The sequence below is a fragment of the Equus asinus genome, chromosome 30, assembly GCF_041296235.1.
Source record: "Equus asinus isolate D_3611 breed Donkey chromosome 30, EquAss-T2T_v2, whole genome shotgun sequence".
Classification (NCBI taxonomy): domain Eukaryota; kingdom Metazoa; phylum Chordata; class Mammalia; order Perissodactyla; family Equidae; genus Equus; species Equus asinus.
This window is the reverse complement of record NC_091819.1, coordinates 19292194-19315422: the sequence shown is the minus strand read 5'-3', so window position 1 is coordinate 19315422 and position 23229 is coordinate 19292194. Positions and strand designations below refer to the sequence as shown.

General features: G+C 38.6%; 1 protein-coding gene and 1 pseudogene across 3 annotated transcripts in view; one reads left to right on the top strand and one right to left on the bottom strand.

Annotated features, from left to right (window-relative positions):
• The window catches only part of MARK1 (microtubule affinity regulating kinase 1), a 117771-nt gene that overhangs the window by 11006 nt on the left and 83536 nt on the right, over window positions 1-23229 (top strand). The gene's annotated exons all lie outside the window — the stretch shown is intronic.
• LOC139042545 (HIG1 domain family member 1A, mitochondrial pseudogene) lies at window positions 14591-15098 on the bottom strand (annotated as a pseudogene).

The window sequence follows — 23229 nt, the reverse complement described above, 5'->3', positions numbered from 1 at the left end:
GATGCACTACTTTTACTTGTTTGAGGTACTGTTTTTTAGCTATGACAGCCATTGAAATATCAGCATAAACTGAACTTACAATTAGTCCCTCAAATCTTTGTATCACAGATTTTTAAGCCAAGATTTAAAAAATTCAAGAAACATTTATATTTCGTAGTATTAATAATGTGATTTACTAATCACTGAAAAGTTTGTACTATTAAAATTTAATATGTTTCCAAAAACTTTCATCTTTTTAATATGTTTTTAAATGTACCTGATGTGTTAGTAAAGTAATACATATGTAACTTATAAGTTACTGTCCCTATAGTGGTCTGTACTTAAACATTTTAAAGATGGAGGTACTTGATCTAAAGTTTGAAGGCCATTCTATACCATAGAGTTTAGCATTGTTCTATAATTCCTCTGTGTGTACACTTTTTCTGCCTAATTAAATTGGGAATACTTTGGGGTCAGGTGCTGCTTCCAGCATTACTTCTGTATATCCTGTACTACCTGTCATAGTATTTGCCATATATTTTGGCACTCAACAATTTAATAAATGAAGATCTAGTTTATTCATTTATTCTCAAATACAGTGAGTCTATTAACCAGCTGGGGAGATCATTTCAAACTCACATTTCCTAACCTATGCTCCCTCCCACTCCATGTTTTTACTCAGTTTTAGGGTGGTATCCAGGAATCTCAATTTTCCTAAACCCCCAGGTAATTCTGATGCTGCTATCCACTGACTAGGCTTTTGAAAACTCTGATTTATATGATGATAGTGATGATTACATTGTAATAAATCTTATCTTTCGATTAAAATGAGAAAAAGAACTATAGTTGATGGTTATATTATAGAAAGTGGGGTGGGAGCAATGATGAATCAGTCCTTTCAGTAGGTGATTAGTAGAGAACAGGAAATAACAGGGCATTGTCTGGCTTGGAGTTAATAAGATTCATGTGTGTAATATTTGCGGGTATAAGATGGTAGAAAGGGTAATGAGGAATTTCATTCCCTTCTTTCCCCCAGCGTTACGTGGTTCCTGTATTGGTAGGGCAGCAGCAAAATAAAGGAGTTCACCATGTAGTGCCTTTGGTTATAGGCTGAATCTTTCTTTTGAGAAAGTATTATTTAATGCTGTTTTGAGCACCGTGTCAGTTTAGTTCAGGTTGTAAACAAATCAGAAGGTTAGGACCAGTCCAAAGTTTTAATGAACTACCTGTAAAGGATATAGTAACAGGTTTATTTTAAATCTTTAAAGCATGACTACCTTTCTTTTTGGAATCAACAGTGCTGCTTTCACAATTTCAAAAGAAGGTTTGCTTTTATTTCCTTTGTTCTTTGTTTCACCTCAATTGGAGATGATTGGGATACAAAGGCAATGAAACCTGTTCCCTGCTCTGGAGGGACTTAGAACCTGAAGAGAGATAGACGTAGAGACAAGTGCAGTCGAAAGTTACAGTTCCTTGTCATCTCAGTGATCAGAACAAAGGAGAAAAAAGGAAGGGGGAGGTGGGAGGGAGCGCTTGAGAAAGGTTCATAGCCTTTGAACTGAGGCTTGAAAGATAAGTACTCCTTTACCAAGGAGCTCTGTGGAAAATTGAGTTGTGGGAAGAAGAGAATATTGGGCTGAAGGAACATTGTGCACAAAGGCCCTGAGTGTGGAGTTGAGAGGAGGGGGTGGCAGCGTTTAATGAGAGGACCAGGCAGGAGAATAGGCAGGGCCTCACATGCCTTAGCAAGAACTGGTCCTGGAGGCAGTGGTAACCCTTGGATGGTTTAAGTAGAGGGTCAGCATGATTAGCTTTGTATTCTGCGTATGCCTGCGTATTTTAGAAATGCTCCAGTTTTTACATTTAGTGGGCTGCTTTCTCAGGGTCCATGAAAGAGCTTTTAATATGGTATTTGTAAAAACTTTATTTGGCATATTGGGAGAAGAGTTTGGTAAAATGCTAGTGACAGAGACTCCTTCCTTAACCCAACGTTAGTTAGGCTCCTCTGAGCCTTCTTCTCAACTAGGCTTTGACCTTGGTCTTCGTGTCTGTCTTGTCCTCGTGGGGCCTGCTAGCCCAGTCTTAGCAAAGAATTCTGCAAAGTCAGTTTAGTGAGAATTGCCCCACCCTTGATATCTGACCACTCTGGGTATCTAATCAGGTTCCTCATCCCACATCTTTGATGTCTAAGTTCTTGACCTGCCTTCAGCAAGAATCTTGTTCTGCCAGTTTAGCAAGAATCCCCAGACCCTTGATTTCTCCTCTTAGTAATTTTCCATCCACTGACTCCCGCACTCTGTGTCTTGGCTGTAAATCCCCAGCTGTCTTTGCTGTATTCAGAATTGATCTCTCTTCCCTATTGTAATACCCCTGTTGCAATAATCTTGAATAAAATCTTACTTACCATTTTAACAGGTGTCAGAATAATTATTTCTTTCACACCAGTTAAGAAAAGATCACATTTTGTAATGAAATCTCATACACATTTCACTGTGGTACCGTGTATTGGCAGTGAGGTTAAAGTAAGGTTAAAGAAGCCCATAGTAACCATAAAAATATTAGTAGACCGGAAAGCAGATCCCCTCCAGACCTAGGGCAGAAGAATATGGTGATATAAAGGGGCTAGGACGAGAATTTGGGAAATGCTAGGATTGGTAATTCATTATTCTTTAATGGCCTCCTGTCTTTTTGATTTTCATCAGTGGTGAATACAGTTGACCTAAGGGGGAAGATTATTTAGCCACTAATGAGTCACTAGCTGGTTTATCTTGGGTAAGTCATTTAACCTTTCTTCCTTCTGGCACTTACAATATATCTCATTTTGGTACTTACCTATACACTGTCTTTCATACTTTTCTGTATAGAAATTATTTATTGACTGAATAGCACTTAGTAAATTATGCCATTGATCCTTCTGGCCACTCTAGATTCTTTCTGTTTGCTGCTTAAATACTGAAAACTAGAGGGAAATAAATTATGTACCAGTGGCCACTTGTTTAAACCTGGAGAATTGACTTTCTAGTACATTCTTAACTGCTAGTGCCCAAAGGACGTGCTAAGGAGGGAAGCCTTAAATGGAGAAGGTTGGTACCTGCTTGGTTGATGGCTTCTGCCTTTCCCTTCTACCTCCCTCTCCAGGAGGGGAAAAAAACCGAGGGGAGGGAAAAGTATGTCAAGGAGGAAACTCCTCTTTCTATTCTGCCAGAATTGAATATTTATCATGCCTCTAATTCTACCTTGTATGTACTTTGGGATAGTGCTTTCAAACTGTAATGCAGTTTTCTTGAATCATTCCCACATGTGATGCTGCAAACTCCTTGAGACCAAGAATCCTACTTCTGATTCGTGTGTCAATCAAGCAATGGTTCCTGGCATAACTGGTTTTCAAAAGTTTGCAGAAATGCTTGCTGTGTTGTATTCAAAACAGTAAGAATATGTCAGCAGAATACATTCTCCCTCTTAAAGTACTTTAGCACAGTGCTGTGCACATAGTAGCTACGCAATGGATGTTAGTAAATATATACAATTAAGATTCACTCATTCTCTGGAAACTTTTGAAGTATTTTAAGAATCTGAGGTGCCTTTAAAGATACAGTATTTGCTTTTAAAATTCTGGCTATTTTTTAAAATGAACTTTCAGGGTCTTTTTGAGAGAGATTTTCCCCTACCCCTCGTATTCATGTTTGTAAGTTCAAGTCATGAGTTAAAAATTTATTCAGAAAGTGTATTGACGTTTAAGTTGATATGATTATTAGCTTATATTAGGGAATAATTACTGGATTTTGTTAGATTTACTAAATATATCTGAACCAAAGATCTTAGAATAAAGCTTTGACTACTAGAGTGTTAAATTAAATCAAATCTAATGATTTAAAGAACAAACATCCATTGTGATTTTTAGCATGAGTTTGCTGTAAGGTTTTTGCACTTGTGGGAGTGAAAGAACTAGAAAGTTTCTAAGAGAAGTTAACAGCGTATTTTTAGATATAATTTAGGCAGATGCTTTCTTTTATCCCCTGGGGACTCAGTTGTGTCAGCTCGTAATGTTTTCTGGCGAGCAGTAGTGAAAGCCCTCCCAGAGGAGATTTTTGGGGTGTTGGGGGGTATTTTAGGGAGGAGTGCGTCTAGAAATAAAATAAATACAGCCTCACCCACCCGCTCTCTGCATCCTGGAGAGGAGTTATTGCCCTTTGAACATCCCAGTTCAGGGTAGAGGCAGTATAGCTTCTTGGTTAAGGGCGCATGCTCTGAAGTTAGACTTTGTGGGTTCAAATCCCAACTCTGCCCCTTATTAGCTCTGTGATCTTGGGAAGCCACTTAATTTCTTTATGCCTCAGGTTCTTTATCTGTAAAATGGAATAACAATGGTGCCTACCTTATCGAGTTCTCAGGTTTAAATGATGGAACACATGCAATGCCCTTCGAACAGGGCCTGGCTCCTGGTACAAGCTATTTGTTAGCTGCTGCTGTTGTTGTTATTACATTTAGATAAAGGAAGTAAATATGCCAAAGTTTTAAGTTCTTACCTCAGGGTGACTGCATTATATGTGATTTTCATTTTAAAAAATGTGTGTATTTTAAGGCATGAATTTATGTTCCTTTTATACCCCCCAAATTATAAAAATTGTATTAAATTTTAATATAGGAAATTGTATTAAATTTACTTTGCAAAGTATAACCTTCTAGTTTACTGGAATGCGTGTATTAAGTGTAAGAAAGCCGAGTGGGAAGCCAGATTATCTGCAGGTGGCCTGGTGAACGAGGAATCGGAGCAGGCGGCAAGGAGGATAGTGCTTTAGTGACGCTGATGTTCTCAGTGGGAGTGGACGTACCTGTGGTGTGTCATGCTTAATAGCACAAACTTTGTAGACAAGACATCCCTGGAGTTGGTTAATTCCCAGCTTAGCCATTTACAAGGTATATAACATTAGACATGTTTGCTTATCTGTAAAGTGAGTATAATACATACCTGCTTGGGTGGGTTGTTGGTTTTAAGTTATTAGGTGTATATAACATACTTTGCAAAAGTAGGTGTTCAGTAATGGTACCAAAGAAACCGAGAATCAAAACCAGGGTGATGAGAAAATTCACAGTTGCCCATCAGAATGTATTTTCTCCTAGCCCACGGTGATGAAAATATACAACTAAACTCATGTTCTTTGGTCTTGCCTTTTTCCCATGCTTACCATTTTCTTCATGTCAGTATATTCATCCTTCTGACTGAGTACAAATATACTTGATTGATTAATGCTTTAAACATGCTAATGGGATCTCTCTTGAGACTGCATTGATTTTACTGAACCCAAATATAAAGGCAGATCTTAAGTCAGGCATTTACAAGCTGAAGATAATTTGGTAATGTCATCGTGTATGCTGGAATATAATGTTCTTCTGTTGTCTTTTCTGAATCATAATGCTTATATTTTGCCCCTGAGAAATTATAGATAATGGCTTGATGGGCAAGGTTTTGGTGGAGTTATGGAAAGTTCTTGTAATTCTGTATTTGTCCTCCTTCTCTTTAAGGAACTGCATTTGTCTTCATCTTTCTAAAAATAATGTTTGATAGGTATTTTTTTTATTCAGAGGAATTAATTTCACCTTAGTCAAGTTTATGTAATAGTGACTTAAATTAGAAATACAATCCCACGTTCAACTACCTTTTAAAAGTAAGAACATTGCAATCTTACTATATTATTACATCTGAGTTTAGTCGGGGAAATAGAATCCTGCGAGCAATATAGATTAAGGCTTTTACTCTGCGATTGAAATGACACAATTGTGGGAGCTGGTTAAGCATTCTGTATATGGTTGTTGCTTTGGAGTCTGGTATTAAGAGGCTGAAATCCACCAGGCCATTAGTCAGGAAGGAAAGAGGAATGTGAAGTGAGGGAGAAGAAGACACTTTGGAATCTCTGAGCACGAACGGGATCTCGTCTCTCTCTCTCACTGCTTTCCACCCTCTAAGATGGGTGGCTGCAGGACAAGCTGATGCCCTTCATCATAGAGCTGCACGTGCACCTGGATCAGGATTCAGAGCAGCTGAAGCAGGTGATCCAGTGGGAGCTGAAGGAGCTGCGAAGCCTGGCTGCTGCTCCATGTGCACAAGATGTGTCAACAGATCATCTGGGTCAGGTGTGAGCTGCAGCTGTGTCTGGCCCTGCACTGACCTTCAGAGCATATAAATAGCCACTTTTTCAGTTCTGCCTTTCAAGTCTTGTGTAAATTTCTCTCATGGCCAATACTAATTTAGGACCATAGAGGGAAGGGAATTCTGGGAAATATAGTTCCAGCTTAGTTAACGTACTAGAAGCCATCACAGCCCATCCCATGTTGCCTTCGCCATCCCTTTTAAGCATGAGATGTGGCTACGCTTCTCTTATCCATACTTAACTTCCAAATAAAGATAATAACAACATTATCCTTTTCCTAACACGATGCAGCTATCCTAGGTGTACCAAAAACATGCTAACTCTCTCCTCAAAAGATGATATAAAGTCCTTTTATTCATCTTTTGGGTGATGTTCATATCTCTTCTGAGTCACACACTCCTTTTTGTATCCTGTAACTTCAATATTAACATAAAAAGTTAGCTGATGTTAATACTTTAATGTTGGGTGATAGGGAAATGGGGAAGGGGAATAAAAAGTAAGAAAGAATTTGTTAATATATACACAGGTATATTCATACCGGAATAAGGAAGAAATACTCATAAGTATTACAGTCCTTGTTTCTGCAACTGGTCATTTGGTCATAGATGGTATTTGTAATTACCTCTTTCTACTACTAATTCCGTATTCCCTTTGCCTTTAGCAAACAGTTCTGCTGATTATAATTCATTGCCTGGTGAGGTAACCCAAACCTTCATTCCTACTGAGTCTGGGCCATCAGAAGTCTGGCCTGTATTGGGTTGTTGTAATTTTCCATTGACTTATCTCAGAACATGGGAGTAATAAGAGGTGCCCCCAGAGGATCTCCTGCATTTAGACATACTCCTTCTTAAGCCATTATGTAAGGGCAACCCAATTTCCCAGTGGTAGTCAGGATCAGTCACCCTAGCCAGTATAATAATCCCCTTCTTTGCCTATTGATTCACTGCCATGAAGCAGTCTCAACTTGCAATTTAATGGACCATTACTCTGACACCTGGTGGAAGCATTCCTCCCTTAGGTACTAAGACTTTTACAGTAGCAGAACCCAAAGTTGTGGAGACTAGAAAGAAGAAATTCACTGGTGGATCACTAAGGGTAATAGAGGACCCATTTCTATCTCTTTTTTTTAAATTATTATTTAAAAATTTTTTTGAGGAAGATTAGCCCTGATCTAACATTTGCCACCAATCCTCCTCTTTTTGCTGAGGAAGACTGGCCCTGAGCCAACATCCGTGCCCATCTTCCTCTACTTTATATGTGGGACGCCTGCCACAGCATGGCTTGACAAGTGGTACATAGATCTGCACCTGGGATCTGAACCGGCGAACCCTGGGCTCCCAAAGCGGAATGTGTGAGCTAAACTGCTGTGCCACCAGGCTGGCCCCCATTTCTCTCTCTTGATTCCTGGACTACAAATCCTAGCTGTGGGAGAAATAGCACCATGTATTAGTCACTGATTCAGAGTGCTCTGCAAGGTGTTGTTACCCAGGTGGCATCATAGCAGAATCTTTAAAGGGCTGTTCCACTGTTTTATCAAGCTAGCTGCTTCAGGGTATTGGGAAATATAATAAGACCAGTGAATTCTTCAAGCATGAGCCCACTGCCATGCTTCATTTGCTGTAAAGTCAGTTCCTTGCTTAGCAGCCACGCTGTGTGGAATACCGTGATAGTGAGAAATGTATTCTGTAAGTCTACCCATGGTGGTTTTTGCATAAGCATTATGGACAGGGAAGGTAAATTCATATCTACAGCAAGTATTTATTCCAGTGAGATCAACCCATTCTATGATGAAAGTAGCCCAGTATAATCAACCTGCTACCAGGTAATTGGCTAGCCTCACCCCCTCCTCTGGGGAATTGTGCTGTCATTTGGCCAGCTCAGTATTGTTCTATGCAATTGACAGATGAGCCTTGGTGAATGTTAGTCTATATTGCTAGGAAGATGGATGGCTGGAGAAAGAGGCTGACTGATATCTACAGCATGAGTCATCTTTGTGAGCATTCACATGGGACACAACTATCTCCACATGCTGTGATCATTCAGCGAGACCTATTCACATACTTCTTCCTTGTCATTAATATTCAGACCATGTTCCTTCTAGGTCCTTGATCATTCAGCCAAATCATTAGCACCAGTCTGTGGATCTCTAGATCCATGCTTCACACTCTCTCTTTTTCAAAGCAAAATAAACAACCAGGTGCAGTGCTTAAAGTTCCACCCACTGGGGAATTTTCTCTTCACCATTCTTCCTTCAGCTACTCCAGAGTGGGGCTGTAGTGCTACAACTATCCACTTTTGGGTGATACCAGCATATTGTACAGAACCACCTGTAAACTTGAATTTTTTTATTCCTGTATCAACTGAGAACTCACCCTGAGGCCATAGGTGTGGATTTAGACAGGACAAGCACTGTAGCAGGAGTATGGGCCTGGGGCATCTTAGCCACTTGCACGTGCAACTTAACTTATGCCTTCAGGACCTGCTCAAGCCTTACTCCTTTTAATGGTAGAACGTTGCTGCACATGCCCAACTTCTTGGCTTGATGGATCAGCCAATACCCAGGTCAACAAGAAGCTCATATTGAATGGTAACTTGGTGGCCTGTGGTCTACTATTTAGTCTCTGCTGGGGTCCAACAGCAAGCTAGAAGTTGTTTCCCCAAAAGAGAGTGGTTATCTGCAGAGGATGGCGTAACATTGCTCCAAAATCTTGAAAGTCTGCACCATGATTTACATATAGGAGCCTGCCAAAGGCTCAATACTTGATCTCTCTCTGCCACAGATGCTGCAAGCGCCTGTGAGTTTTCTGGCTTCCGTGGCAGAGCAGCTTGATGACAGCCTTAGACCTGTTCCAGATCCCTGTTTTTCTGGCCCCCATTTAAAATTGGCAGGCATTCGGATTACCTGTAATGGTGATGAAGTCTATGTTACCTTCAAAGTCCATGTACCTGGTGTCCCTTTCTTAAGGGTAGGAGGGATCAGATGCAGCAATTTGTTCTTCACCCTGAAGAGAGATCTTGACACATCCCAGACCCCTAGACTCCTAGGAATTTCACTGAGGAGGCAGGCCTCTGAATTTTTGTGGTATTTATTGCCTACCCTCTGGCACACAGGTATCTTATCAAGGGGTCTAGAGTAGTTGTGACTTCTCGCCAGATCCAGTCAGCATAATATCATCAACATAATGGACCAGTGTGATGTCCTGTGGAAGGAAAAGTGATGAAGGTCCCTGTGGACTAGATCAGTGGTTCTTAACTGGGGGCAGTTTGTCTCCCAGAGGACATTTGGCAACATCCAGAGATGTTTTTCTTTTTCACAAGTTGGGGGCGGGGTGCTACTGGTATGTAATGAGTAGAGGCCAGGGATGCTGTTAAACAAGCTATCATGCACAGAACAGTCCCCTACAACAAAGAAGTATTTGGCCCCAAATGTCTATGGTGCTGAGGTTGAAACCCTGGACTAGGTTATGACGTAAGGCTGGAGGTCTGAAATAGCCCCGAAGTGGCATAGTGAATGAAGCATCAAACCGCTTCCGATGTTCTTTACTAACCAGTATAGAGAAAAAGGCATTTACCAGCGCAGGAGCTGCACACCAGGTGCCAGGGGGTATGTTGATTTGATCCAGCAAGGAAATCACATCTAGAATAGTAGCTGTAATTGGAATTACCAACTGAGTAGGTGTTGATAACTTACTGTCACTTTCTGGGATTTATCTGTCTTCTGCACAGGCCAAATGGTGAGTGGAGATGTGTGGGCTGCGTCTTTATGGTGACACTACCCTCTGTAATCCCTCCAGGAGGCAATATTGCTTTTGGTTTACTATTTTGGTAAGACCATGTAGTTCTCATAGCTTCTACCTGCCCTTTTCCAGTATAATAGCCCCTATATTAACTCGCAGGCCAGGAAACCAGTGTGAAGGTTCTGGCAGGTGCTGAGTGTGTGTATTCCAGAACTGGGGAAGTAACCACAGGCCAGATTTGGGGATCCACTGGTTCCACTGTGAAATGGGCCTAGTCCACAAGTTCACTGATCATCTGATTGGCTTAAGCTCCTGCTCTGACTAGTGGAACGCAGTGGAGTTTTGGGTCTTCAGGAGTTATCGTTAGTTTGGATTTTTTCCCCACATCTCCAATGTGTAGTCACCCTAGTAAACTGCCACAACTCCCTTTACGAGAAAGCTAGGAGGAAGATTTACAGTATGCATTTTGGGGTATAAAGCATTGTCTTTCCTCAGGGACGTAGCCTTCCCTTCATTCAGGGGACTCTAGGTCTTTGAACTAACTCAAGTCTGTGACTATATTTTGATTCAAGTCACAGTGTGAGGTGTAAAAGCACCTGACTGAGATCCAGGGCATAACGGTCTGTCTTCCAAATATTGCCCAATTTCTCATGGCCGGTGATAACTCACAACCATATAGGGAAGGGAATTTGGGGGAAACATTGCAGCTTAGCTAAGTTGACGGTACAAACCACCACAGTAAAGTTGAGTACAGAGAAGTTGTTGTTATTACTCGTATGACCGGTACGACCAATTAAATAGTATTGACCATTTAACTTTCCAAGCTGATCTATGTTGCTTATATAAAGTCATATCAATTGCTGCCTCAGTTTAACTACCCATTTGGAAGAGCTGAGATCAGGGCCACTGAGTGTGACTGTGTACAAGTCCAGGGGCATCATTCGCATGGATTGGAACGTGAAAGGTATGCCCTGGAGCTGTACAACACAGCAACCTGGCTAGGGTTAATAAGTGACTCTGTGTGTGACCAAAGAGGATGAGGGTATTCCTGGCTTCTGATGGTTTGAGCTCTTTTTGATCAATGTTAATTGGCGATGTGCATTTAGAAGGTATTGGCTTTTGAGAACTACTCTTGCAAGGCAGTGGTTTTGTACAATTTGTTCAGATAACACATAGGAGATGTTTTTCTCTATAAATTTTGGACAGTGTTCAAAACAGTAGCTTTGGCAAATGAAATGCCTCTGAACATAGTCTGTGTCTTCTAAAAAATGGCTAAAAATCTATATATTTTTATTCCTTGTATATTTAGAACAACTGGATGTATATATTTAGTGTTCAGCTTTCTAAACATCTAACGATCCCATAAAAACCAGGCATTTGAGTCACAGTTAAGTAAAAGGTTGACGGGTAGTTATTTTAAATTGAGATAACATTTACATACAGGGAAATGCACAGATTTTGGCACGACAGTTCAATGAGTTGATAAAAATATATACCACCCCCACTCAAGATAAAGAACACATCCATTATTATCCCAGGAAGTTCACTTCTGCCTTTTTCAAATCAGCACACTCCCCCAAATAGACAGCACTCTTCTTATTTCTGTCACTGTAGGTTAGAGTTGCCTGTTCTAGAACTTCATATAAGTGAATCAAGCAGTGCATTTTCCTTACTTCTTCCATTTATCTTGGGTGTGAGAATCATTTATGTTGTGTGTATCAAGTTACTCATTTTAGTTGCCAAATAGTATTCTTTTGTATGAATATAGTAAAATTTGTTCATCCACTCTCCTGTTGATAAACATTTGGGTGCTTTCCAGTTGGGGCTATTAGGAATAAAGCTGTTATAACATTTTTGTACAAGTCTTTTTGGACTTATATTTTCATTTCTTTTGGGGAAACACGTAGAAGTGGAATTGTTGGGTCTTAGCAAAGGCATATTTTTAACTTCTTAAGAAACTGGCAAAATATTTCCTAAGTAGTTGTACCATTTTACACTCCCACCTACAGTGTACAGGAGTTCTGACTGTTGCAGCTTTTCACCAACATTTGGTGTTGTCAGTGTTTTTTATTTTAGGCATTCTAGTTGGTATATGTAGTGGTATCTCATTTGTAATTTTCAATTTACATTTTCATACTTTTTTAGTAGGCTTATTGGCCATTTGTGTGTATTCTTTTGTGACGTGTATGTACAAATCGTTTGCCTATTTTTAAAATTGGATTGGTTGTCTTTAAGTTCTTAATTTGTAGGAGTATTTAAAAATATATTCTGGATATAAATTTTGTTAGAGGGAAATTCAAGGAAGAGTTACAGTGGAGATAAAGTTTTGGGAGTCATATGGGGCAGATAGTGTTGAAAGTCACATGACTGAGTAAATTCACCTAGGGAAAATGTGTAGCTATAAAAAAGAGGCGAGTACAGTACTGTGGTGGACTGAGTTGACATGGTTCCTTCCTTCTTGCCGCAAACGTGTAGATAGGCTTAAATATAATTAAAATACGTAACTTTGGCTTTAAAGGAGGCAGGAATGAAGAGAAATCAAAGCCAGAATGGTGAGCACAGCCAACAGCGTGACAATCCTCAGTGCTTTTGGATCTAGTGTAAGCATTGTCAAGTATGGAACCCTCAGGGGGACGGCAGATGTGGCATCAACACCACCTGTGCTAGGGGAGCAGAAATGAGCCTCCTGTATGAGGCTCGAAGCCTAGATGGCTACATCTCCATGCAAATAAAACTAGGAAAAACTCTTCTTCTTGCTTGAAGGAGTTGACAAGGAAGCTTGCCATCTACCTAAGGCTTAAACTTAAAGTGAGGAAAAAGTTACTCTAACTCTGTGCCGTGTCTGGAATAGAAACCCTAAACTGAGAAATTAACATAAAAGTAGTTTCATGACTTTGGCAGACTCTGGTAGAAACAGATGAAAAAGTGCTTAGTAGAATTACAATCAAAATCTGGAGCTCATAGGACTATCACCAAAAAAAACCCCACTATGGATTACATGAGGGAACTAACTGTCTTTGGGGAGAATTAATAAATGCAAAAAACAAGAGAAATACCACCCCAAGAAGTGGAAAGAATGGAACAATTTGAAATAAATGAAAATATAAATTTGTTTAAAGTAATTTTTTTTAAAGGCAAAAATAAAAATCATAATGAAAGAGTGAAAAGAAATAAGCTGGTTAGGAAGAGAGCTAAATAGAAATTCTAGAAATGAAATATGTAGTCACTGAAATTGAAAACTTAGTAGAATGGTTAAGGAGCAGATCATAGCTAGCCGAAGATAGACTTGATGGACTTGAATATAGATCTTAGGAAATGACTTAGAATGAATCATAGAGAAATAGACGTTGAGGATATTAAAGAGCAATTAAGAAATATGGAGCATAGAATGAAAAAGTACGACATAGATTTAATAGACATTCCAGAAAGAGATAATAGAGGAAATCTTTGAGAGGCGCTATTTGAAAAGATGATGGCTGAGCCTTATCGAGAATTGAAGAGATATGTCTTCAGATTGAGGCACACCAAATACCTAGTAGAATAAATAAAAAGAAATCCATACCTAGTGGAATCGCAAACTCAAAATAGGAGGAAAATCTGAATAGCAGTCAAAGAGAAAACACTTTTTCCAAAGTAACAACAGTTAGATGGACAGTAGAGTTCTCATCAGCAATAATAATATATTAAAAAATGGGATAATATCTTTACGTAATGTGAGAGAAAATAACCATCAACCTCAAATTCTCTTAACTAAATGATCCTTTCAGAATAAGGACAAAATAAATGTATTTCCAGAGAAATAAAGACTGAGATCTTTTCTACCTACATATCCTTTCTTCTTCTTTTTTTTTGTGTCCACTTACTTTAATAACACTACATTTACCATGTTATCACCATGGAATGTAAATCCAGGTTAGACAAGAGAATTTTACAACTGCAATAAAGCATTCTGTAGTATACCAAAACCTGTGTATAATACCTGACCAAACCAGCTTGCTCATAAATTAATCACTTCCATTGTAGGTAATTTGTTGAGTTTAACATTTATGATCCTTACAGAGAAAATAAATATACTGCACACATTTAAAAGGTGTTTTTCATTTACTTTTGCATTAGCAGTGAAAATACATATTTCTATTTCAAGATGAGATTTAAAAATTATTCTACTATAACAGCAGCAAAAATAAAATTCTGCAATTACGAAAGAGCTAAACTGGGATCCGTAATTAAGTTACTCTTATGTTTACGAGTTTGATTCTGAAATAAATAGTACTTCTAAGTAGCTGTTATCAGCTTTTTAGGTTTGGTTTAAATACACACACAGTATCCATTGTGGGGAGGCTTACGATGTTATATTCCATGCACTGTTCTAAAAGGGTTCTTCTTCAAGGGCCAACTAGCCCTAAAAACCAAAGCACTCAATCAGTCCACATGGCAGGCAGAAAAGTTAACTGGGGTAAATAGGATTCCTACATAACATCAAAAGCATGTGATATTCTGCAGCAACTGGGAGTACTCCAGGATTGGTGTGTTGTCTTCTTCAGAACTAATTTCATCAGAAGGGTTGAAGAAGGTAGACATTTTACCACTATCAAGTGCATTTAAAAGTGACATGTTTCTTTTGTGCTAATTTGACTCCCCTGAATGACCTAAGTTAGTGAACTAGTTACTAGTAATCTGGTCACCAGGCAAATCAAGCCTGCAAGAAAGGAAGCCAATATTCAAATTACCATGTTATTGTCTGACCCAAATGATTTATTTTCAACATAAACATATAACCTCAATATGAGATGTGTAACTAAAGCAAGCACCACCAAGAAGACCAAGACAGCATCTCTTCTTCTAAGGTTTGGGTTTTTCCCAGAATTCCTGATACATGTGATAGCCCATACCAAGAGTCATTGCTCCCGCAACAAAGCCTTGGGCTGCCACTCACATGTGGATCAGGTGAATGGACATTTTAGTATTTCCCCTGCTCTTCAATTTATATAATCCACATGCAACAATTGCTGCAAACCCTGCCATTCCAATGGGGACCAATGGTGCCTCTTTAGCTTTTTGGATAAGTTTAGATCCCTGATCTTCATCATATGAAGAAAGAGATACATCTGTGTTGGTCGACATAGTGAGTGAAGAATCTTCCTAGAACACAGGAGCGCTCACCCTCCAACCGGTTTCTGACCCCTGCCCTCGTGTGCTGCCAGCCGGCCTGTGCCTACCCTTTCTTCTTGAACCACCAAAAAAATGTAGTTCAGGAAGAAGGAAATTGAATCTAGAAGAAAGGAGTTGGATGCATGAATTAAAATAAGCAAAGAAATTTCAGGTTGATAAATATAAGTAAACACTGACTATAAAGCAACAAAAAGCAATTGCTTATTTTTAAGATGTTGGGGAAAAAAGTGAACAAAACTTGCTAGATAAGAATAACATGGAAGATGACAGGGGAAACATTGGAGCTAAAACTTCTGAGGTCTTGTGTTACTGGGAAGCAGGATAGAAAATGGATTATTTTTTTTCAGCATATTATGCATTTTAAAATTTAAGAGAAAATGTTTACCAGCTTGGAGTGGGGATAAAAATTAAACTAAATCTTGTAGAAGGAGGAAAAGGAAAAAAAAATTAGATGAAATAATCACAAAATAAATATAAGAGAATTAAACTCTCCTATAGAAATGGTTTCTCAGTTTGTATAAAAACTAATAAAACCTAACTTCAGCTATTTAAAAGTCATTACAGCTTAATGACAAAGGTTGAAAAAAGGTCATAAAAATCTAGCATATTAACATTAATATCAGACCAGCAAGATAAGGGTGTTATTAGAGATAAAGTCATTATCCTAAATAATCAAAGATATTATTCACAAGGAACTATGTTACTGAGTCTGTAAGTATGTAACAACATAGCTCCAAATATACAAAACAAGAAATTTGACATATTTATCAAAAAAATTGATGGAGACAATTTTTAAAAGCATGAAACAGATTTTTAAAAAGTAATGAAGCAAACAGAAATAAAATTAGTAAGAATAAACACAATTTGAACAAGCAGCATAAATTTTATTCAGTGGAAATGTGTAGAATTGTATCCTCAAGACAGAGTACACTCTTTTCTTTGAACATATGTAGAATATTTCAGCTAAAGTAAAATTAAGATGAAAATTTATTACCCTGAATGTACATATTAGGAAATAAGGGAGTAAAAATTAATCAGCTAGTTTTAGAAAGAAAACTAAACAGGTTCAGGTCAGTTTTGCAACTTAAAGAACAGGTTAAACATAAAGGAAAGTGGAAAGAAATAAAGAAAATTAGAGCAGACATTAATGAAATAAATCAAAGAAAAATGAGAGAAATTAGTAACATCGAAAGCTAGCTGTTTGAAAAGATGAATAAAATAGAAAGAAGTGTTCAGAACAGGGCCCTGGCGGATGCCAACATTGGCACTAGAGAGGGAGGAGCAGAGAGCACTGAAGTAACTGTTAGTAGATTAGGAGGAAATCTGGAGAGCGTTGTGTTGCAGAAGCCAAGAGAATAAAGAAAGAAGGGTCAACTGTGTCAGATGGAGCTGCTGGGTTTTTCAACATAGAAGTAACCGGTGACCTTGATAAGACTAGTGGAAAGTGGAAGCAAACCTGGTTGGAGTAGGTTGAAGCAAAGACTGAGAAGTGATGACAGCAACTTACAAACAACTACAAAAACTTCTTTTAAGAACTTTTTCTGTGTAGGGAAGCAGAGATGTAGACCCATAGTTGGAAGGGGACATATGGTCATGGGAGAATTTTCTCTTTTAAGATGAGATACAAGTGTATGTTTATGTGCTATTGGACGAAGTCCATCTGAGAGGGAGTAATTGACGATGCAGGTGAGCAAGAGTAAGTGCAGGAGCAAAGCCGTTGAAAAGGTGAGACTGAAGGATCCACAGCATGGGAGGTGGTTTTGGTTTTTGATAACAGCAGGGACATCTCATGAAGGTTGTGGATAGGCTGTAGTTTTGATGTGGGTGAATAACTGAGTGACTCTCCGATTGTTTTGTATTATTAATGAGCTATAAAACAAAACATCAGTTGGCAAATGGGGATGTAAGACGAGGGAGGAGAAAGCTTTCATGAAATGAAAGTTTTAGAGTAAAGTGAATGTACCCAAAGTGTAGAGGATTGTCAGCTGCTGTTGAGTCCTCATTTGGGATTTGTGGCCAACAATGTAAGTGAAATCAGGTAGCCCATTTGTATATGTGTCTCTAACAATGTTGAGCTGTACAGGTGTGGAGTAGGGGCATGCGTGGGTTTCACAATGGTAAGGGTTTGCCAAGGAAATATTGAAGAGGGATGGAAAGGAGGGGAGTTAAGGATATTTACAAGGGAGTAGAATAATAAAGGATCATGGCATATCACCTGAGGAAAGAGATAAGTGAGGACACGACAGGGTTGAATGGTAGTGAGAATGGGGAAGGGTCAGTGGATTAGAGATTTTGAGGTTGAAGAAAGCTTTGAATATTCCAGTGCAAGATATTGGGGACAGGAGTTGACCACATCAAAATGAATACTCTCAATGCTCTCAGCTTGTCTATGACAAGACTTACTTAGAGAGGATGTGTGAAAAGTAAAAAAGTCACACACAACAAAGTCAAGAGCACAGTTTGGTTATAGTGTTTATGTCAGTGCATGACAAGACTTAAGCATTTTCGGGAAAGGTCCATACCGTTTTCAAACACCTGGTCAGAAAAATTTTGTTAATATTATCTGAGTTATAATTAAGATCTACTGAAATAGTAGACAATGGTTAATGAAAATTGGGCTTACGTGAATGAGGAGACACTGTGTCAATGAATAAAAGACCAAGTATTCTGCATTTGGAGTTTGGCCAGGCAGCTGTTAATTGTGTTCTGTTTACTTCTAGATGTTCTGGATTTCAGAATCTCACTGATAAAATTTGTAAAAATTAAACAAATAAGCAAAAATAAAAACCTTTTGGGAATGGGATGCTGTTGCCAACTTTTTGTTTGTCAATTAAGTGGGGAGAAGCTCACCATGAGCTGTCAACATAATTACTTATTTAAAGAAAGGACAGTTTAACACCAAAATGAGTAGAAGGACACAGCCTCAAAATAAGGGATGGTCCTTTTGAGAGTGAACTTTTGGCAATCTTATACTAACGTGTATGTACATTTACATACACAAATATATTTTCCTTAGTTTGCTGAGGACCTGTGTAAACTTCTATTTATTTGGGAATAATTCAGAAGCATCTAACCAGCTTAAATTTGAGAACCTAGGCAGTAACCCAGTTTGCCTTTTGGTGATAGTGTTATCAAGAAAAAAAGTAGCTAAGGTAGAGTTGTAGCCATAATGAGTCAAGGAATTTGAAGGTCCACATAGAACTATGTGGAGATCTCCAGTAAGTGGTCAGCACCCTTTACAAACTCCCACCTCCCCTAACTCAATTATGGTCTGTACATATCCTCCTTTCTCCTCATAGTGCCTTTAAGTAGGAAACTTGGCCAGAGGCAGGCACTAAACTAAGATGCAAGTCTCTTGGCTAACTGGACTGCCTTTCACTGCTGTATCTACAGAAATGTGTTCCTAGTATGGTGCCCAGCAAATGTCTGAGATGGACTTAAATGAAATAATCTGTCCCAGTGGCAGCTCCTAACAGTGGAAGGAAGAAGTTAATGTAATTCTTGATTTTGGTGAATAGTAAATGAAACCTTCAAAGAGGGTGACGGAAATTCTTTAAAGAAAGAACACAAAAGCCTGAATTATTTATTTGAATAATAATGGCTAACATTTATCGAATGTTTACAGAATACCTCTCTCTCTGTTGTATATTATTCATCCATTTACTCAACAAATATTTATTGTGTTCCTGCTTGGGTGTATTGGGTACTTTCTAGGCACCAGGGATATAGAGGTAAATAAGACGGACAAGATTTTTACTCCTATGGGGGAAGTCATATGACAACAAATAATTTTTAAAAATAATTTTAGATAGTAGTAAGTGATACGAAGAAAATAAAGGGGAATTAAAGGGTGGAGAGAAACTAGTGGGAGGCTGTTTTAGAATTGGTGGTCAGAGAAGGCCCCTCCGTGCACTCGGGTGACAGTTGAACATAGCTCTTTGAAGTAGTACTATCCTCACATCGTTTTCCACTTGTAGGAAGCTAGGAAGACCCAGGTTAACTTGCCCAAGGTCACACAGCTAATAAGTTGCAGTGCCAGGGTTCCAGCCAGGCAGCCTGACTCCAGACCCATTTCTCTTCATCACTATGCTAAACTCTTCGGAAATGAATAATCGAATCATATTTTCAATGGAAATGTTTTGTTTGAACCCAGTCATTTTTTGCTTTAAAAAACTGATAATCCTGTTTATACAGACTGAATGCTGTCCTCCTTCATTGTGCTGTCTTCCTTTTGTCGATTTCATTGTAAATCAGCACTTCTATTACAGGATCGCAGTAAAAAAGAGAAGGATTGCCAAGTTAAAATGGATTATATTCTCATTTATTAAAAACATTAGTTTGGTGAGGGGAAAAAGTAGAAACTATGGCATGAAATGGCTTTTAAATAGTCTGTGGATTTAATTTCTCTCTGTTCTCTAGGATTTTCGTTTAATACAAATACTTCAGAGTTTTTGTTTTATGACTCTTTGGTCTGTAACTTCTTTCTGTGGCTTGGAGTGAAACTGTGTTTAACTAAAAGCTGTGTGTAATCTAGTGAATATTGGAGATTGCATCGAGGAAGCCCGGTCGTTGGGCTGTATATTTTTGGATGTTCACTCATTTATTCCACATGCGAGAGCCTGTTGTAGGGCAGGTATCCTGGACCAGGTGTTTTGCTTGATGTGAGACAAACAAATCAGCAGTTTTTCTGCCCTCCGGGGATGTGCAATTAATTATTTAATTATGGTGATAATTGCTGGAAAGGTGAAAGACCAGATGTATATGCAAATTGTTTCCTATATATATTATCCAAATAGGTTCCATATGGTACAAGGTAGGTAAAAGAAGATTTACTGAATGACAACTCAGGTGGCCTGAGAATACTGTTTAATGTCAGGAAACAACTCCAGCTGATGGAAAAATAGCACCCTGTGTGTACCTATCTTATTAATTACTATGTCATATCAAAACTGTTTGTATTAGATTTTCCCACTAACCTTTAGTATTTAGGGTCATTTCTTATAATCATGTTTATTCTTTCAACAATTGTAGGTTCTCAATTAACATTAGTTAAGTTAAACTAAACAATCCTGAAGTAATTCTATTTTTTTCCTCTTTAAGACGGTTTATTCAAATATCAAAGGGAAAGTTCTCCAAAATGATTTCTTCTTTATTCTCATTCTCTTTTTTACAAGATTGTTTTCGCCTTTTTTCTCATTCCGCTTTTTTGAGAGAGGAAAATTCTGCTTATGTTATAATTTAGGTCAGAACAAAGCTACCTATTTTGTGCAAAAGGATACAAAATCCCAAGTGTGTACCATTCTGCTTTTATGTTTCAGTAAGGCATGGTTTGCAACAGCTCTGGCCTTAAGAATGGAATAGTAGGTGTGAAAAATGGGTAAAATTTAAGGGGGAAATTACTACATTTTAATCGTATCCCTTGGATATTTTTCCATTCCTTTCTCACTGAGCATTTAAGCGGTGGCATGGATGATCAGTTTTCTCAGCAGTGGCCATCACTTGGAGCCTGTGAATGTCCTCAATCAGCTAACAACCGACTTCAGATGATGCCACAATAGTGAGGTCCTTCTGGGGGCCACCAGTATCCCGATGGTAATATCCAGAGAATACTACCTTAACACTTGCTGTGGTAAAGTGCTCTGTAACCTTGACTTGTTGACGTCGTCCTCAGAGTTTTGAGGACTAGAGGGAAATGCTGACAGATGAGAGCGTGCCTGTACTTTGCTGTCCTGTGAGGGTTGGCTACTTGGTGAGCCCCTGGTCTTGGATCTACCACACAGAGGGGCATTTGGAGCAACAAACTATACAATTGGGAGCAGAAGGAGGCAAAGGCCTCCCCAGCCCAAAAGCTCTGGCTGAGGACTCTGCTGGAGGAACTGCCCATGTCGTGGTGGCCCGTGAGAGATAAAAATGGGATTTCTTCTTGTCTGTGGCCTTAGGAACTCCCACCAGATCTTTGACCTCTTCCTGCCACCATCTTGTTTTTAGTTATTGGCTGGCAGAGCCTGCCCTGCAGGTGAATGAGAGCTGATAAGGACACGTGTTCTTGTAAGCACTGAGTTCAGGAAGGGGTCCCGAAGGACGGCTATAGATATTTTCAGACACTGGTAATGTTGGGATAGGAGGAAGGTTTTGGGAGGTAACTTAGCATTCTCCTGGAGGGCATAGGCTTTAGAGTGAGCCGTACCTGGCTTTGACTCCTGGAACTGCTGTTTACTAGCTGTGTAGCCACTGGCAATTTGTCTTACTTGCCAAGCTTCTGGTTTCTCATCTGTAAAGTAGGTAATGTTATCAACTTCTCAAGCTTACAGTGAGGATTAAATAAAATCATGTTTAAAAAAGCACTAATCACAGAGGACTCTGTAAGTGTTGAGTAAATAATGGCTGCTATTATTATTGGACTAGTAGTGTCATTATTCCTATTTTCAGCAATTACAAGTAGTTTCCAGTGTGTTCTGGTGATAGTAAGAGTCAGGACAAAGTGAGGGAGGAGCAGCCAGATGAGAGAAGCACCATTTAAGACATAAATCTATGCTATTTAGTCTTGGTTGATCTATTAATGGATGATATTGAGTCACACGGTTTCACCATAGCTCTGACCACTAGAATTTTCTAGTTTGGATCTCCATCTGTAGGCCAAAATTTATTTGCACTTGAAACTATTATCCATCAAGCAGTTTACTGAGAGCAAACCACTGCTAGAGATTTTTTTTTTGAGAAAGGACGTAATGGGAGTAGATGTAAGTCCACTGTGCTTGCCATGCTCAGTAAACGCGTTTGACTAAGCATGGTGTTTCCTAAGATTCACAGCATTCATCAAGTAAAGAAATCATGAAATTAAAAAATGTTTTTGTTGAGAGATAATTGACATATGTTATATTAGTTTCAGGTGTACAATATAATGATTCAATATTTTTATATATTGCTAAACGATCACCACAATGTCTAGTTAACATCCATTGCCGTACATAGTTACAAAATTTTTTTCTTGTGATGAAAACTTTTAAGATCTGTTCTCTTAGCAACTTTCAAATCTGCAAATACAGTATTATTAACTGTATTTACCATGCCATACATTACAGCCCCATGACTTCCTTATTTTAGAACTGAAAATTTGTCCCTTTTGACCCCCTTCACGCATATCTCCCCACTCCCCATCCCCCACCAACTTGTTCTCTGTATCTCTGAGCTTGTTTTTTTTATTCCTCAAGTAAGTGACATCATGAGGTATTTGTCTTTCTCTGTCTGACTTATTTCACTTAGCATAATGCCCTCACGGTCCCTCCATGTTGTCACAAATGGCAAGATTTCATTCTTTTTTATGGCTGAATAATATCATATTCCATTGTATCTATATGCCACATTTTTTTTGTCCATACGTCTGTTGATGGACACTCAGGTTGTTTCCAGGCCTTGGCTATTGTAAATAATGCTGCAGTGAATGCGGAAGTGAGTGTATCTTTTCAAATTACTGTTTTGATTTTCTACGGATAAATACTCAGAAGTGGAATTGCTAGATCACATGGTGGTTCTGTTTTTAATCTTTTGAGGAACTTCCATACTGTTTTCCTTAGTGGCTGTACCAATTTACATTCCCACCAAGAGTGCAGAAGGGTTCCCTTTTCGCCACATCCTCACCAACACTTATTTCTTGTGTTTTGAAACTAGCTTTTCTAACAGGTGTGAGGTGATACTTCATTGTTTTTTTGATTTGCATTTCCCTGATGATTAGTGATGCTGAGCACCTTTTCATGTACCTCTTGGCCATCTGTGTGTCTTCTTTGGAAAAATGTCTATTCAGATCTTTTGCCCATTTTTTAATTGGATTGTTTGTTTTTTTGCTGTTGAGTTGTATGAGTTCTTTCTATATTTTGGATATTAATCCCTTATCAGATATATGATTTGCAAATATTTTCTCCCATTCTGAGGTTGCCTTTTCATTTTGTTGATGGTTTCCTTTGCTGTGCAAAAGCTTTTTAGTTTGATGTAGTCCCACTTGTTTATTTCTGCTTTTGTGATCTTTGCTTATGGTGTCAAGTCATGAAATTGAACATTAAAACTTCAACACTTAGGAGGTATTCAGTTAACATTTGGTGAATAAATTCAGGCTTTATCTAATTTGCCTATCACTGATAGAAACTAACTACTCAGTAGTCTTTTTACTTTATTTAAATGTTTTTGATGACAGGTGA